Source organism: Balearica regulorum, chromosome 1 (genome assembly GCF_011004875.1).
Source record: "Balearica regulorum gibbericeps isolate bBalReg1 chromosome 1, bBalReg1.pri, whole genome shotgun sequence".
NCBI classification, from domain to species: domain Eukaryota; kingdom Metazoa; phylum Chordata; class Aves; order Gruiformes; family Gruidae; genus Balearica; species Balearica regulorum.
Genome location: NC_046184.1, coordinates 208,905,689 through 208,922,538, shown reverse-complemented (window position 1 = coordinate 208,922,538; position 16,850 = coordinate 208,905,689).

The following is a 16,850-nucleotide window of genomic DNA, read 5'->3' as shown; positions in this document are numbered from 1 at the left end:
TCCATCTTTTATTACCAGCAATAAAAAAATGTGTCACCTTAAAAAACTGAACCTCAGTGCTTAGCTCTGTGACTACCGACAAGAGCAGACTCTTTGCCTCACAAGCTTTTTCCTATGATTTTGTTGAATACAGGAAAAGTGCAAGAGCATCATCAGAATAAGGAAAGACATAGTTTGAAAGGACACCTCTCCTCAGTTGAGATGTGATAATAGGTCATGAGTGTGCAGCTGACCCACCGCAATATGCAGCAGAGAGAGATTAACTTAAACCGGTGAATGTGGAAAGGCTGATTTGCTGCTGTTATAGGCATATGTGAGAGACCCAGGAGGTTTTTTCTTTAGTGCTCTGCATCCCATGGCCTTTCCAGGTCAATAGAAAGGCCTTGTGTATATTCTGTCCATAAATGAATTAATGGTATCTGCAGAGCCATGATGGCATCCAGAAACTTTCATATCCTCGTCTAATAGATTAAACAAATTTTATTTTCCTGCTGGGAAGAACAGAGATTCTCTTCCTGTGTCCTTCAAGTAATGCTGTTATCTCCATTGTAATCTTTGGCTGCCGCTGCCTTCAAGACAAGGATGAAATGACCGATGGGAAAAGCACCTCACTTGGGAAAAGCACCTCACTTAGGAAAACTTTCCAATCATCAGAAATGCATGGTGTATGGTACCCACTGGGAATTAGCCATTCCTCTGCGTGGTGTAAATGCAGTCCATGAAAATGTGGGTAGTAGGACCTGGGAGCAGCTGCCTTTGTGCAAGACAGCAGTTCCTCTCCCTCAGGAACTGGGTAGAAATGAAAAGCCATGAGACCCTTCTTCCTAGAGACCATGGCCCATGGAAGCAATCAGCTAAACAGCCCACTGGTGTGTTGCTTCTGTGGGAGGCAGTGGTGTTCCTGAGTTCCTGCAGATGCTCCATATTCAAACTCTTCCACCTTATGGTAATGTTTGAAGTAAAAGTGGTGGTTTGGCACCCTTTTGTGCCCACATCTCCTTGGGCTTCAGACCTTCATGCCACACTTACCAACACTTCCTTTCATTGTTGACTTCTCTCTAGAACTTCTTCTCTGGGCTAAATCATTCAATTGGTTTAATCTTTCCATTTATAGCCTTCTGGAAGGCATAAAAATTTTTGTTTCTCCTTGTGAAGTATCAGTCTCAAATAAAAAATTAATAGTAAAATAAAATGATAGACATCTATTCTTCACAGATCATTCCTCATTGTGGGCTGGATTGTAAGCAGAATTGCAGGCAAGAAATCAGGAGAACTAATAATCTCCTTTCTGTTCCTGCATGATCTATCTAGTCTTCAGTCAGATCACGGGGAAATAGACTACCCTGTTTACCTGATTTCTCAACCTCCAGCACACACAATGAGTGCATCTCTCATGCTGCCTTTTGTATTCACTGGCCAGCGTAGTTTAGCTTGTGGTGCAATGCAATGTCAGCTCTTCCTGCTCAAAAGGGGCAAAAAAGCAGAAACAGGTTGTATTGGCAACACGGCCGTCCTCTAGTTTAGCAAAATGTGTGGCAGTTTGAAACTGCCATAGGAATACACAGGACTCAGTATAAGGTATCTGCTTCTATAGTTTCCACACTTAATGATATCTTTTTTTCTCCTCCTAAAAGCTTTTAAGCATATTTCTAAGAAATTACCTTCTTGAGAATCCAGTTTTCATAGATTGGCTGCAAAGAATTGACCTGCTTTCAGAATGGATTATTGAGATGCTGTCTTACAATGAACCCAGGATTTGTGCTTACACATTCTTCAGATAAATGCTTTAATTCCTCGTAATTACAGCAGGAAATTGATACGAAGGCTCAGATACTAAACTGGTGTTCTGAAGCTGTCAATACTATATTTTTCTCACAATTACCTTCATCGTAATTGGGTTTAGTATATAAATATATAATTGTTGTATTTACGTTTGTATTTTATTAGTATATAAATATATAATTATTAGTATTAATGTAAGAGAAAAAGTGTTCTAAATTGGTGGTGGGTATGATTGCTGGTCAAAAACAGATATCACTGTAATCCATGGGATTTTTCCTCTCACTGTAACATAAAATCATACAATTGTTTTGGTTGGAAAAGACCTTTAAGCTCATCAAGTCCAACCATTAATCTGGCACTGCCAAGTCCAACCACTAAACCATGTCCCTAAGCGCCACACCTACACATCTTTTAAATACCTCCAGGGATGGTGACTCAACCACTTCCCTGGGCAGCCTGTTCCAGTGCTTGATAACCCTTTTGGTGAAGAAATTTTTCCAAATATTCAATCTAAACCTCATGTTCCCCATCATGACCTCAATCAACAGCTTTGACGTGCTGCTGGAAAGGAAGTGTTGCACAGAGGTGGTGGTCCTTCTGTGACCCTTACCCAGAGAGATGAAGGAGGTGGAATCTCCCTTACAGTTCCAAAGGGACTCAGCAGCAATATTTCTAAAGACAAAATTCAAGGTGCCCATGTATGGTTTTTCATTAAAAAATGATGCTTGTCATGGAAAGCAACTACAATTTTTTTCCCCTAAATATTAAAGGTTCTGTCAAAATCAAATCGTTTAGGAGGAAAGTTTTTTACACATTTGCAGGGGTCCTGTGGTAATCTGAAATCTCCAACAGGTGTGAGTTTTTCTTAACAGATGTGGTATTAAGTTAATTTTAATAGAGGATTTGGTGTTAGGGAATTGTTTGTGAGGGAGGGTTGGTTATACCCTGATTCTGATCTTGGGCTGCTGTTGTAAATGTCAGTGGACTCAGTTTAATTTAGTTCTGTTGCTTCTAATACTTTATAAGTTGGGGATATGTCTGCCCATTCATTGCAGGCTTTGCTAATTAGGTTGGAGGACACATTGGGTCAGGTTCATGCTGGAGTGGGTCTGTAACTTCTGAATTATATCCGATTGGTTCAGAAAGTGAACCAAGGGATGACGGGGTTCATTCATGGTTGCCTGGAATGAATCAGGCAAACATTGTGTGAAAGTCTTTTGTGTAAAATGGAAGAATAGAAAAGAGGTTATAAAAATATGAGAATGAGTATAGGGCTGTGTAAGTAAATTTAAGAATACTGCCTCTGATTGTCTCAAATATTTGAACAAGAGGGCATCCAGTGAAATGAAAATGAGGAACAGTCAATGCTGATAAAATACAAAATTATCTACAATTATAATTATCTACAAATGTACAATTAGCCTGAAGAATTCATTGCCACAGGAAATTACACATCTTCACTATAGAAGAAGGGGTGTACTAGGGTTGCAATAATATACAGAGTTATTCTAATTAATGCTAACAGTACAGCTGATATAAGTAATGTCCTAGGCTACAGGACTAAAGGCAGTCACTAATACAAGGGGAATACATTATCTAATGTGAAGGGTACTTTATTCTACAACTGCCTTAAAAATTTATTTTGTTTCCAATGTATCTGCTCCTGATATTCGTGACAAGATACTAGGAGAACCCTACACCTGATTAATAGGGCAGAAAAACTATGTTCATGTAAGAAGATCTCTGAAAACTAAGGAAAAAAACACCCAGGCTAATTTGGTACTTGATGCTCCTTTCTCCACTTTCAGTTAAATACCAAGAACAAAAAGATATATTTTTTTAAGATCAGTCTTCGAAGTTGCAGAACCTTGTTTGTCTTTCGAACATTTACTTTGAGCCTTTTGGTCTTTTTCTGTCCTTTTGTATTTATTTCTAAAGCACACAAATACAGCTTTATAAAACCACCTTTCACTCTTCTTGATACTGCCATCAAAGGAGTTGCTGAATAGCAGGAGTTTTTTTTTTTTTTTTTTAGTTAGTATTTGCAAGATATTTAATGAATAAAATGGCAGATCTACTTACTTCTCTACTTTTCAAAGAAGTTATATATACAGTTTGAATATAGACCTGGAATAGTACAGTTTTCATTTCTATGGGTGTTAATTCCTGTTAAAGTGTACTTGTCTCCTCTCTGCTACATTTGTCTTCAAAAGATCTACATGATATGTGTCATGAGTCCTAAATTTAAGCATGGAATCAGTACTCAGGCAAAGTAGGTAGCTGTTGATAACAAGAGATTTTTATTATAGACTCACAGAATATTTTAGGTTGGAAGGGAAGCTCTGGAGGTCATCTAGTCCAACCTCCTGTCCAAAGCAGGTCTAACTAGATGAGGTTCCCAGGGACTATGTCCCATTGAGCTGGAATACCTCCAAGGATTGAGATTTCACAACATCTTTGTGCAATCTCTTCTGGTATTTGTCTATCCTTACGGAAAAGATTTTTCCTAGTATCTAACTGGAAATCCTCATGTTTCACTGAGCCTTCTCTTCTCCAGCCTGAGCAAGCACAGCGCTCTCAGCAACTCCTTGTGTGTTTTGTGCTCCAGCCTCCTGTCCAGCTTGGTGGTGGGGAGTGGAGGCTGTGCTTGCTCTAGTAAATCAATGTGTTTCTTGTACTGGGAAGCCCAAAAGTGAGCACACTGCTCCAGATGCCCAGGTAATGAATAGAGGATCACTCACTGGATCTGTTGGATAAATCCTTAGTAGTGCAGCCCAGGAGGCTGCTGGCTTGCTTTGCTGCAAAGGTGCACCGCTGGCTCACATTCAACTTGGTATCTACCAGGACTTCTATGTGGGTAAGTTCTGTGGAGCTCCATCCCAGAAGGCTAGGCCCCAGCCTATACTGTTGCATGGGAATATTCCACCCTAGGTGCAAGACATTGCAGTTTGTTCTTTTTGAACATCATGAGGTTCCTGCTAGCCCATTTCTCCAGGCTATCCAGGTCCCCCTGTGTAGCAACCCTGTCCTCTAACATATTGACTGCTCTCCCAAGTTTGGTGTCATCCTCAAATTTGCTGAGAGTGTACTTTGTCTCATCATCCAGGTCATTAATGAAGGCATTAAACAGTGATGATTCCAGTACTGATCCCTGAAGGACTCCACTAGTTGCTCATTGACAGGTGGACTTTGCACTACCGATCGTGACTGTTTAAGCCAGGCAGTCTAGCCAATTTTCCACCTACCTTATTGTTCACTTATCCAGCCTCCACTCACCAATTTGGTGCTGAGAGCATGGGGAACTGTTTCAAAGGCCCTGTTAAAATCAAGGCATAGAAAATTCACTGCTCTCCCCTTGTCCATAGCACCAATAACCTCAACATGGAAAGGAATGAGGCTGGTAAGGCATGATTTGGTGTTGGTAAACCTGTATTGGCTGCTCCCAATCACCTTCCTGTCTTTCAGGCTTAGTAATAACTTCTCAGTGGATTTAGTCCATCACCTTCCTAGGGACTGAGATGAGGCTGATCAGCCTGTAGTCCCCTGCCATTTCTGAAGATGTATGGCATTTGCCTTTTCTGCAGCCCTCAGAAATCTCCCATGATTGCCATGAGCTTTAAAAGATGATGCAGAATGGCCCTGCAATGACATCTGCCAGTTCCTTGAACAGCCTTGGATACATCCTATCTGGTTACATAGACTTGTGTATTTCTCACTGGCTTTTCATTTTCCCTATTCACTCTCTAGTTCATCTAGGATTTTTTTTTTTATTATTTTTTACTTTTTTATGATATTTCCCAATATTTTAATGATAATGTATTAGTCACAAGACTTCGGAAGATATTATTGTGAATGTCTTTTTATGGGCCAGGAATTGTCCTTACAAAGGACTCCAAGACATCATTCAAATTTTATGTGATCAAAACAATAAGTAAACCAACAATATTTACCAGCCTGGATATAATACCTTCGTCTTCCATCACCAGTTCTTTTAACTGATTTACTGATTAGTAGATTCTCATTAGTACCTACTTTTGCTGAAAGCAAATAAGGTCATGAAGCCATAGGTAAAAATGCTGAGGCTTTCAAAGGAAGATATATATTATATCACTTTGTAGAGCAACATCCTTAATCAACTGTATCATTTGTGGCAGTAAGCCAACAGAGTTGTTCAAGAATAGTGTTTTAATTTCAAAGACCTTGTGTAAGACTTTTATTATTAGTGCTCAGAACTGCCAACTTATCTGCAACTTACCTCTGTAGCATATTTGTTGGAGTTCATAGAATAGGTCACTTAGCATTAAGTGAAGCATGAAGACAATTGGAATTAGCAAACTATAATGACTGTGAAGCAACTACACTTGTAGTTTGACCTCTCTATACATAACCAGCAATGACTGCAAGAAATAAAGTGGACATTAGAAAAGAACAACTAAGAGGCAACAAAAAAGGCTCTGAATTAAGCCAGTTGCAGGACAGGTGCCCCAGTAAAAAGCAGGCACATTGATCTGAGTTGATGTATCCTTGTTGTCTCTTCTTTGTGATCTTGCTGGTCTGGGCAGATCTTCAGTCCATAAATAACTGAAGTTTGGAGAAATGTGGGTTGTTTATGCTCAAGACAATGGCTCTACTCTGCTTTTACATGAGTGGAAAATCTAGTTACTTTATATCTAGGGTCTGGTATACCTAAATTGTTAACTGAAAATCTGGGTTTATTTAGTAAAATTGAAGAAAGCTTGGAGAACACGTCTGGAAACAGCCTCTGTCACCAGCTTTAAAAATCTTAATGTGAGAAGACACAAGAAGATCTGTGGCAGGATAAAGGATCAGGTGCTGGATTTCCGGGGAATGATGTAGCTAAGATAAAATTCAGTCAGAGCAGTCAAAGCAAGACAATGTTCCTCTTTCTCACAGTTCTTTCACCAAGAATGACTACCTTGTCTCACAGCCTTATGTAATCAACAGCCAACCCAAAACCCAGTGTAACTTCCTTTTCCCAGGTTATGTTTCTTTGTATGCATGAAAAAATGCAATCAGGTGACACCTGATGCAACAGACAGATCTAGTGATGTTGTCACATGTGGAGGCCTTTACATATAAGTTGGACAACAGTTCAGGTAATCAGGTGTCTGCAACAGCTTAGGAATTGCCCCCATCCTGATGCAGGGAGTTGAACTTCACAAATTTTGAGGGTTCTTTCTTTACATATTTTCTTTGTTGCTCTCAGTATATATTTTTTTTTAAATTGTTGTCTCTAGGATGCTGCACAGATATTCCCCAATTATCTGATGAAATTGATAAATAGTTCTGTGAAAAAATCATGTTTGGATTTTGGGATTTCTTATGGATGTATTATTTTCTACAGACCAGCATGACTATTGAGTGGCAGTATGGTTTTATTATAATTCACCAGCTGTAATGCTTCAGCTTTTCTTCATAATGATATTAATAATAGCATTAATAACAATATTGACATAAATGATAGTGTGTTGGGTTTGTGTGGCAAGGTTTTGGTGGTGGGGAGGACTACAGGGGTGGCTTCTGTGAGAAGCTGCTAGAAGCTTCCCCTGTGTCTGATAGAGCCAGTGCCAGCCGGCTCCAAGACGGACCCGCCGCTGGCCAAGGCTAAGCCAATCAGCGCCTCTGTGATAACATATTTAAGAAAGAGAAAAAACAGAGAGAGCTTTTGCAGCCGGAGAGAGGAGTGAGAAGATGTAAGAAACTCTGCAGACACCAAGGTCAGTGAAGAAGGAGGGGCAGGAGGTGCTCCAGGCGCCGGAGCAGAGATCCCCCTGCAGCCCGTGGTGAAGACCATGGTGAAGCAGGCTGTCCCCCTGCAGCTCATGGGGGAAGGATGAGGGGGTGTAGAGATTCCACCTGCAGCCCGTGGAGGACCCCACGCTGGAGCAGGTGGAGACACCTGAAGGAGGCTGTGACCCCATGGGAAGCCTGCGCTGGAGCAAGTTCCTGGCAGGACCTGTGGATCCGTGGAGAGAGGAGCCCACGCCAGAGCAGGTTTGCTGACAGGACTTGTGACCCCGTGGGGGACCCACGCTGGAGCAGTTTGCTCCTGAAGGTCTGCACCCTGTGGGAGAGACCCACGCTGGAGCAGTTCGTGAAGGACTGTCTCCCGTGAGAGGGACTCCCTGCTGGAGCAGAGGAACAATGAGAGGAGTCCTCCCCCTGAGGATGAAGAAGCAGCAGAAACACCACGTGAGGAACTGACCGTAACCCCCATATCCCATCCCCCTGTGCTGCTGAGGGGGGAGGAGGTTGAAGCCGGGAGTGAAGTTGAGCCTGGGAAGATGGGAGGGGTGCGGGGAGGTGTTTTAAGATTTGATTTTATTTCTCATTCCTCTACTCTGTTTTGCTTGGTAATAAATTAGATTAATTCCCTCTCTAAGTTCGGTCTGTTTTGCTCATGACGATAATTAACGAGTGATCTCTCCCTGTCCTTATCTTGACCCACAAGCTTTTCGTTATACCTTTTCTCCCCTGTTTAGTGAACGAGGGGAGTGACAGAGCGGCTCTGGTGGGCACCTGGCCCCAGCCAGGGTCAACCCACCACAGATAGTTAGAATTTATTTGTGATAAAAATAGCATTATGTACTTTCTTCAAACCAACCATGCCCTTTGGAGTATTGGGATTACTTTGGACAATTGAAAAGGTAAAGGTTCTGATTGTATTCAGAACACATTATTTGCTGAATTAATGACAAACAGCTTTACTGGCAGATGGAAAATTTCAGAGTGAGTAAAAATACTCACAGAATCATGATTAAAAACTTAAGAAGATTGTCTAATAGGGTGATTTTTTAATTCTTTGTTGGCCTCCAACAGACAAAGTTCCGAAATACTGTATTGTTGTTTAAATTGGTTTTTAGTCAATAGCTGTTCATCAAAAAGCAGGAAAGGAAAAAAAAAAAAAAAGGCTGAAATAAGGTGATCTGCTCTTTGTCATCTGATTGAAGTGTGTGGAAAGGGAAATGGTACCTTTTCTTCTAGAGTTGTGAGAATACTCAATAGAAGCAGAATTTAAATGAAAGAATTTTGGGGGAAAGTTCATTTATTCCCCTGGAATGCCTCAGGAGTAATAATAAAAAGCACAAATTTAGAGCTGGAAAACATAATGAATTTAGCTGTGCCACAACTCCAGACTTGAATTTGGCCCACAGAGCATTTATTAATTATGACTGATAATTTTAGACATATAGAAGTATCATCAGAACACAATTGTGTGTAATTAAATGATCTATTAATTCAATATCTGACTTTCTCTAAGTATTTACAGATAATTACCAAAATTATTTATCCTTCTGAATGAGAAGGAAAGTATAAACAATTTCATTAATTTATCAATTATTTTATTAGGCATGTTAATTTCTTTAAATGCTCTGTCTGTGGAAACTCAGAGAAAATCAAGACAAAATAATATGCTCTTAAATTTTGTACCATGATTGTTAGTTTTTTGGTGATTTTTCTTCTGTGGCAATAATTTTAATGGCATAGGAATAACTGCTATGAAGAGAATGTTACTAGCCTCCCAAACAGGGCAAATTAGTCTGATATCTTACATGTAGATATGATATCTCAAATGTAGAGCTTGAAATTCTGTTAACAAATTTTATTATTTAAAAAGAAATCACATGTATGAAATTCAAAATTTTTGGGTTTATAGATCAGTTTGTCTTTTTAGTTTCTGAAACTGTTTAAAATGCAGTATAAATCACAAAATTGTGTAAACACAGCTTCCTTAGATTCTTATCAGAAAATGTCCAAATGCAATGTTTTGACTTGGTTGAGAATTTAAATTTCCTTCAAAAATAAGGGAACACTCTTTTCTAGTAAAGAAGCACTCCATGAGAATTTTTTTTTTCTAAGTCTTTTGCTGCAGGTAGTCATTTTCAGCGTTTCATTGGAAGGTGGGTATTACGGGTGGTAATGGGTGTAGAGTGGAGAAGATAAGTCACATCCAGATCTCTGAAATTTGAGATTGAATTTGTTCTTAGATATTGGCACAGAAGGAAGAATCAGCAATGTACGGATTGATTGCTGTTGCTAAGGGAAAGAACTGTGTTTTGAACAAATAGGAATTTTTTTAATATATGTGATTTTATTTTGTGATACTGTGAACTGAAATAATGCAGACTGCAGGTCATAGTTGTGTCCAGTATGTGCAATAGGATGGGCCTAATGTCTGATTAGCTAGGATAAGAGTGAGCATCTTCAACCACTAAAGCAGGATTTCTTTTCTTTTGGCATGGTTTAGGAAAGTGGAGTAGAGATCACTTGTGTACTTCTTTGAAGTGATTTGGAGTGTTTGGTTACAAGATAGATACAAACAAAATGCATTTACAATATATTTTAAATTATTTTTAAACAACAAAAGAAAAAAAGTGTATATAAGCTTAGGAATCCATCGGGGATGTTAAAGCTAAAATCTGTTTTTAATTGTCAAAGAAAGGTGATACTAATAGCCTGGTAGTTTGGGGGTTTTTTTTATTCTTTCCACACATACCCAAATAGCATCCTGAGAGTAATTCACATGTCATACAAGGAGCTGTGGAATGCACAAAACAGAATCAAAAAAACAATAATGCTTCCTGGCACAGTTATATATTACCTAAACCAACAGCAAATGAGGATTTCAGGCATGGGTACACAATACACATTCCATCTCAGAGGTTTGTCTGCTACAGTCCAGCTTAAACCAGCACATCATCACTGAAGGAAAATAACCTCCCCTTTTCATATGTCTTGCTCCTCTTTCCCATTCAGTATAGATCCCATCCTTTTATATCTGTACAATACTCCTGTGAACAATGATACTGATCATATACACTCAAGCCCTGATTCAGCAAAACACTTAAGTACATGAAGACGTGATTTATCTTGTTGAGTTTAGTATGATGCTTGAACCATATACCTTTCTTTATTTCCTGAAGCAAAGTCTTCCCCATGTGAGACAAGCAGAGCTCCTCAGTAAATTGTTACAACTCTAATGGGGTAACAACCACATTTACGATAAACTGTGGATTACTGTAACATAGGCTTTTAAAAATAGATACAATTGAAAGTGCTGAAAATTCCAGAGTTCTCCTCTCAAAGGCTTGGTCCTGCAATGCTGGTTCTGTTTTAACTAGAGCTGGTGGTGAAGACGTTTAGTTGGATGTCCTCCCAGCTGTGGGCCCCTGAGTGAAGTGTCCTGGAGACCTAACCTAATCCAGTGGTCGCATCTTTGTAGCTGATGGAGAGAGAGAAGTATTGGGCATCTCCATGGGAATGGGGACAGGCCAAGGTGAGGCCAGGACAACCGCTCATGATGGAGGTCAGCATCAGGTGCGGTGAGGGGAACCAGGGTCAGGCACAGCCAGGCAGGGCGATGGGGATGGGGACAGACCAAGGACAGGCTGGGACACCAGCCTACTCCACAAATACTTTGTACTAATATTAATCTTGTAATTTATACTGCTGCTGAGTTTCTTTTACACAAAATTCACTTAAAAGTTCTATTCATGACAAAAAAAATTGAGCAATCTCATTTTAGTTTTTCTAGGAACAATTGCATTCAAAGTTGTGGCAAACTGCGGTGGGGACAGGTATTGTCAAGGCCTTGAGGCACTGAGAGACTTCCCAGCTTGACCTTGCACCTACTCTATCACCACAAACTTGCCTGATGCTGTGGGCTGTGCCCTCAGCCGCCCCCCTGGTCTGTCCTGATCCCTATCTGGGGCTGGTCGCAGAGCTCGTGGAAAGCCCCCATTGCTCTTGCCCCCACGGAGGTGCCAGTTCACATGGTGCCCTGGCACATATCCTTCCACTTAGTGTGAACTACCTCCATCAGCCTGGGGTGAAGTGGGAGTTTTCCACCTCCATGATGACTAGGCTCTTGGACCTTGATGAGTGTCCTATTGCAATTCAGCAGAAGATAACTAGAAAGTTTTCTACGGTGGCACCCCTGACCAACTTCTGGTACTCAGATTTTGTATCTGAATACGAGAAACTGTTGGGGGAGACACACTTTGTGAGTGCTTTGAACTGTAAGTTTTGTCATTTATAAAATGGGTGACTTTTTGAGGGAACTTGCCTCTCCTTGGCTTGCTTTTCTCCTTGACTACACTGACAAAACAGCTAACCATTGAAATATTCTTGGCTATGAACTATGCTCTTAGAAAACACATTTGATGTTCCTATATGGTCTCTTGGCTGCTTATACATATGCCCATCTGCTAGGATGGCACGATGCCGGCACACACAGTGGCAAGCCAGTTTTTTTGGGCAAGAAGCATCAACCACGAATGGTTTCACACAGGCAAGCTGCTGAATGCTTCAAGCACCATCTCTTTTGGAAGAATCCCTTCTTTTGTGATAGGATTGCCACGCTGTTGCCATAGGGCTCTTTAAACCATTGGTAGCTTTGTGACCTAATACAATACTTGACTGTCGAGGAGGAACATAAGAGGCTGAAGAGCACTTGAGACTAGCAAGTATCTTTTGAAATGTTGTCTTAGATGCATATGAAACCCTGATTATTTGAAATAAAATCTATGGATATGTTAAACAGGAGCACTGAGTGGTTCTGGTTTTATGTATAATCTTTTTAAATGATGAAAACAGAAGTCCCAGCCCTGTGTGGCACAGAAGCGCATGCCAGCATGCAATACACAGTGTGATCAATTAATCACAAAGCTTCAGTGTTCCCACAACAGTCAATAATCAAATTAAGTAATTCTGAGCACAAAGTTGTGTCAATAAAAGTGGAGGGCATATGGGGACAGGAATGAGAGGTTAGGTCATAAAGAGAGAGGAAATTTAACACAGGATTTGAATTTGAAAAGAAATCAGTGAACTGGATAAAAAGAGCACGACTTTCCAAGGAGTGCAACTTGGGACAAAATGAGACACTTTCTGCAATGATGATCAGTTACTGATGGATGAGAATGTGATGCTGAGGGTGTAAAGAGAAGAAAACAGAATAGAATAATGCAGTTGAGACTTAAATAATTTTATCACTTTAAACGCAAATAAAGCTTACTGTAAGTTGAAAAAGGGTTCATTTTACCTATGTTTTCCATGATTTCTAACTGGAGAAGAACTGGAGTTTCCCTTCTGCTTCAGAAATGTTTTATAATCTCGAGGAATATCTTGTTCTGGACTGGATGAGTGCCCCAAGCCCTAGGCTAGCTGCTGTCTGGGAGTGGTAGAGCTGTCTTTCTCATTCTCACCAGAAATTTCATCCATGTTAGTATATTTATTCCTGAGGAAAAGTTCATGTTTTTTGAACAAGAAGCTCTTGTTCAAAATCCCTCTTGACAGAGAAAAATGTAATTGATAAATTCTCCAAAGACAGTTGGATTCAGAGGAGTGGCACAGCTGGAATCAGAGGAGTGACTGAGTCTTAGCAATGCAAAGACTATCTAAGGGCAGTAGTGACGTCAATAGAGCCGCTTCAGCTACCTTTAAAATGCACTGAGGAATTCACCCATTAGGGCTGGGGACATACCCCTTCCCAGCCTTCTCTGTGGCTCTAGACTGCCCTAAAGAAAATACTTTTGATTATTTTCTTTTTGTTTGACTCATCTCTAAGTTCCGGTTTTCCCTTTTTGAAATGATAATATAGTTTTCTTCCTCACCAAATCACTCACCAGGTTTAGGGGTTTCTGATACATTTGAAAATTTTTGCTGAACATGGACTCTCAAAACAAATAATTTCCTTCCCTTTGAACCCCTTCAAAGCCCAGTGGCTTAGTGGTTTGCTCACTGTGCTGGAGTGTGGAAGACTTAGCTGCTTGTCCTCTGCTTTGCTTACCTAGACAATTCACTGTACCGTTAGCAAGAAACATCAAGGAACAGCCACTATAGAATATACTATTTCTTGACAAAGACAGAACTGACAGATATCTGATTTCAAATTATTCCTTCTAATTGGGCACTCACTAGACTTAGAGAAATGTAGAGACCTCAAGGATTACATGGGACTTTCAATCTTCTAAATTTTGTATTTAAGTACATATGACTCAAAGTAATTTAGCCGTCTAATTCCCAACAACTACTTTGAGGAATTGGTAATACATTACCTTTGTGGATTTGAGACATAAAGTGGTAGTTAGGTCCCCTTCCTTTTCTAAATCTCCTTGCTTACAGGATCTAACAATATCTAACTCCTACTGGCCACAACAAAGCCGGTTAGGATGCACCTATAGAGGGAATAACAATGTCCATTATAGCTGAGATTGTGTAATAGTTTCTATTACACAACTTCCTGAAGCTGAAATTGTCAAGGCTTTGTCCCAGAGTGGCCTTATTGCTGAAAATATGCTCAATAATGGCTCAGCAATTTTACAATATGAGGAGAAAAACTACTTTGCTATTATAAAAGTTAGACCTCATAACTTTTTGAACAATTATGCAGCCAAACTATCCCGTAATAAAAGTTGGAGGTTGGCATGGAAACTGACCTCTGAGGAGAAGGGCATTTGGATTCATTTTTCTGGCCTTGTAACTTACGTAGCGATTTACACTTCTGCAACACTGAAAAAACCCCACAGGTATTCAAATAATTTTGAGCCTCAACTTGAAATAAGAATTAAACATGTTCATTCATTACTTCTATAAGTATTTTCATTATATTTATTTAATTGACATAATCACAAAATGAGAAGCTGCTTCTGTGCATCAAGATGAAGCATCAAACAAAATTTTTCCAAATATAATTATCTTATTCAAGGGAACTGAGAAATGAATGAATTAATATGGTGAAGGGGAAATAAGAAATTAAGTTGTTAATTCTCCAGCAATAATTAATATAAACATGCATTTTCAATACTGATTGCTGATTTAGTTGGTCACAATCATCCCTTTAATGTGCTCAGTTGCAATTTCAGACTCCAAGACATATAAGAGATGGTGTTGCTTTTGTACTAAGATGAAGCATGTTAGCTTTCTGCTGATAGACTTGATATAAATTTACATAATTCCATCAAGGTGATGGAACTGCATTGAGTTAAACTGGAAGACTGGTTCTATGTGAACAGCTATGCCTTCAGCATATGCTCACACCTATTCCAGCACAGTTTTCCCAAAATCTTACATGTGGCACTTTTCATGTCTGTATTTACAATGTCATTCATAGGAAAAGGCCCATGCATTAGACTAGGCTCTTTCAGAGACACTCAAAAGTATTTCTGAGATGTTGAGAGATTGTTGAGTGGACAGAATGAGAACAAAGCGTTCACAGTAGGTTCTCATAGATGCCTACAGTGCAACTCCCAGAACAAAATAAGTAGCAAGTGTAGGGAAATTGCGTTTTTGGAAAAACTGAGGATGATCCCAAGACGCTTCCAAAACCTTCCACGCAGAGATTGTCCGAAAACTTTAGCACTAGACCATTTGAACGCAGAAACTCTTACAGATTTGGAAACAGATTACTTTAAAGCTGATTTTTATTGTCTCAGGTCAGTAACTCATCAGCTAGATGTTGGCAAGCCTACTGTCCAGTTATTGTTGTGAGGCATTTGCAATGTAACCCTTAAAGCTGATTGCAGGTGGTTTGCAGAAGAGGTCCTGAAATAATGACTGGCTTCTTTTGAGGTCATTAGTTCCAAAATCACCTTTTTGAATGAGAGAGGAAATACAGTAACTGCATGGAATAATCTTTGCTTCCTTTGCAAGGTACTGCAGAGATGGATTTATGAACACGTGACGTGGTTTAGCCCCAGCCGGTAGCTAAAAGTGCCACGCGCTGCTCGCTCACCCCTCCCCCGGCGGGATGGGGAGGAGAACGGGAAAACAACGGCAAAGCCTGGAGGGTTGGGATAAGGGCAGTTTACTGGGACAGCAAGGGAGAGGGAAAACAATCAACAACAGTACTGATAACAGATATTAACAACGGGTGATAACAGAGAACAATTTACCGATCCAATGACCTGATGCTCACTCTGTCCCAGAGCCACGCCAAGCGCCCGCTGCCCAACTAGCCCCTTTTATGGTGAGCATGACGTCACATGGTATGGAATAGCCCCCGGCCAGCTTGGCTCACCTGTCCTGGCTCCTTGTGAAATTAACTCTATCCTTGCCAGAACCAGGACAACATGACTATATGTAGTATGGGAAAAGTAGATGCTGGTATTTCTCCTACAAAATTGTTTGTATGTCAGTGTTTCAAATGTCTTCAGCATTACTGTGGTTTGCTGTTCCTTGACCAGCTGCCTGTTTGCCAGGTATTAGTTCACAGAGAGGACAAAAAGAAGTGATGGGTTTTGAAGAAAGTGCCATCAGGGACTGTAAACCAGGGTCAAAGCTGGCCTGCCTCTGACTCATTTTAAAGACAGATGGGAGAGGCCCTATTCCCTCAAAAAGCCATTCCATCTGATGATGAATGAATGATTTGGACTATTACCCAGGGTACCTTTGCGTGTTTAGATTTATACTTATTCATTCTTCAACTTCATCCTCCTTTTAAGGATGGATATATCCACTGTACTGTGCTAAGGAATCCTGGCAATACATTCCAGGAGATGGGTGTTTTCAGTAGTAGATTTCCATTTAAATACACTAAAACCTAAATTTTGCATTCCCTCTTTGACTTACAAATGCATGAAAAAGCTTTGAAATTTATCTGGAAAAGCACTTATTGACATTGCATTCCTAACCTGGTGAAAGGTTTGGGGTCCAAGTACCACACAATGGCACAGAGCAAGCCAGACCGAAAGAGAAACAACAAGAGAGAGAAATGATAAAAATCTGTGGGACAAATAGATAATCCGTAAGTAAGCATTTTTATAATGCAAACATAATATACTTTTCTAGATATTTAGGTAATAATTACCTCATTATCTTTCAACAATGCATTCTTTATTCCTGCTCTTTTGGTACCTGACACTAATTTTTGTAACTACAATAACATGGAAATTACTGTACACACATTGTTACAGCTTGAGCTTGTTTAATTAGTTGCCTGGAAAAGAAAGATAATGTGTTATTATTTGTCTGGGGATAGTCAACTTATCCTATGTTTGGAGATAATCACCTTCACTCTGGAGTGAGAAGACACCCTGCAATTATCAGGG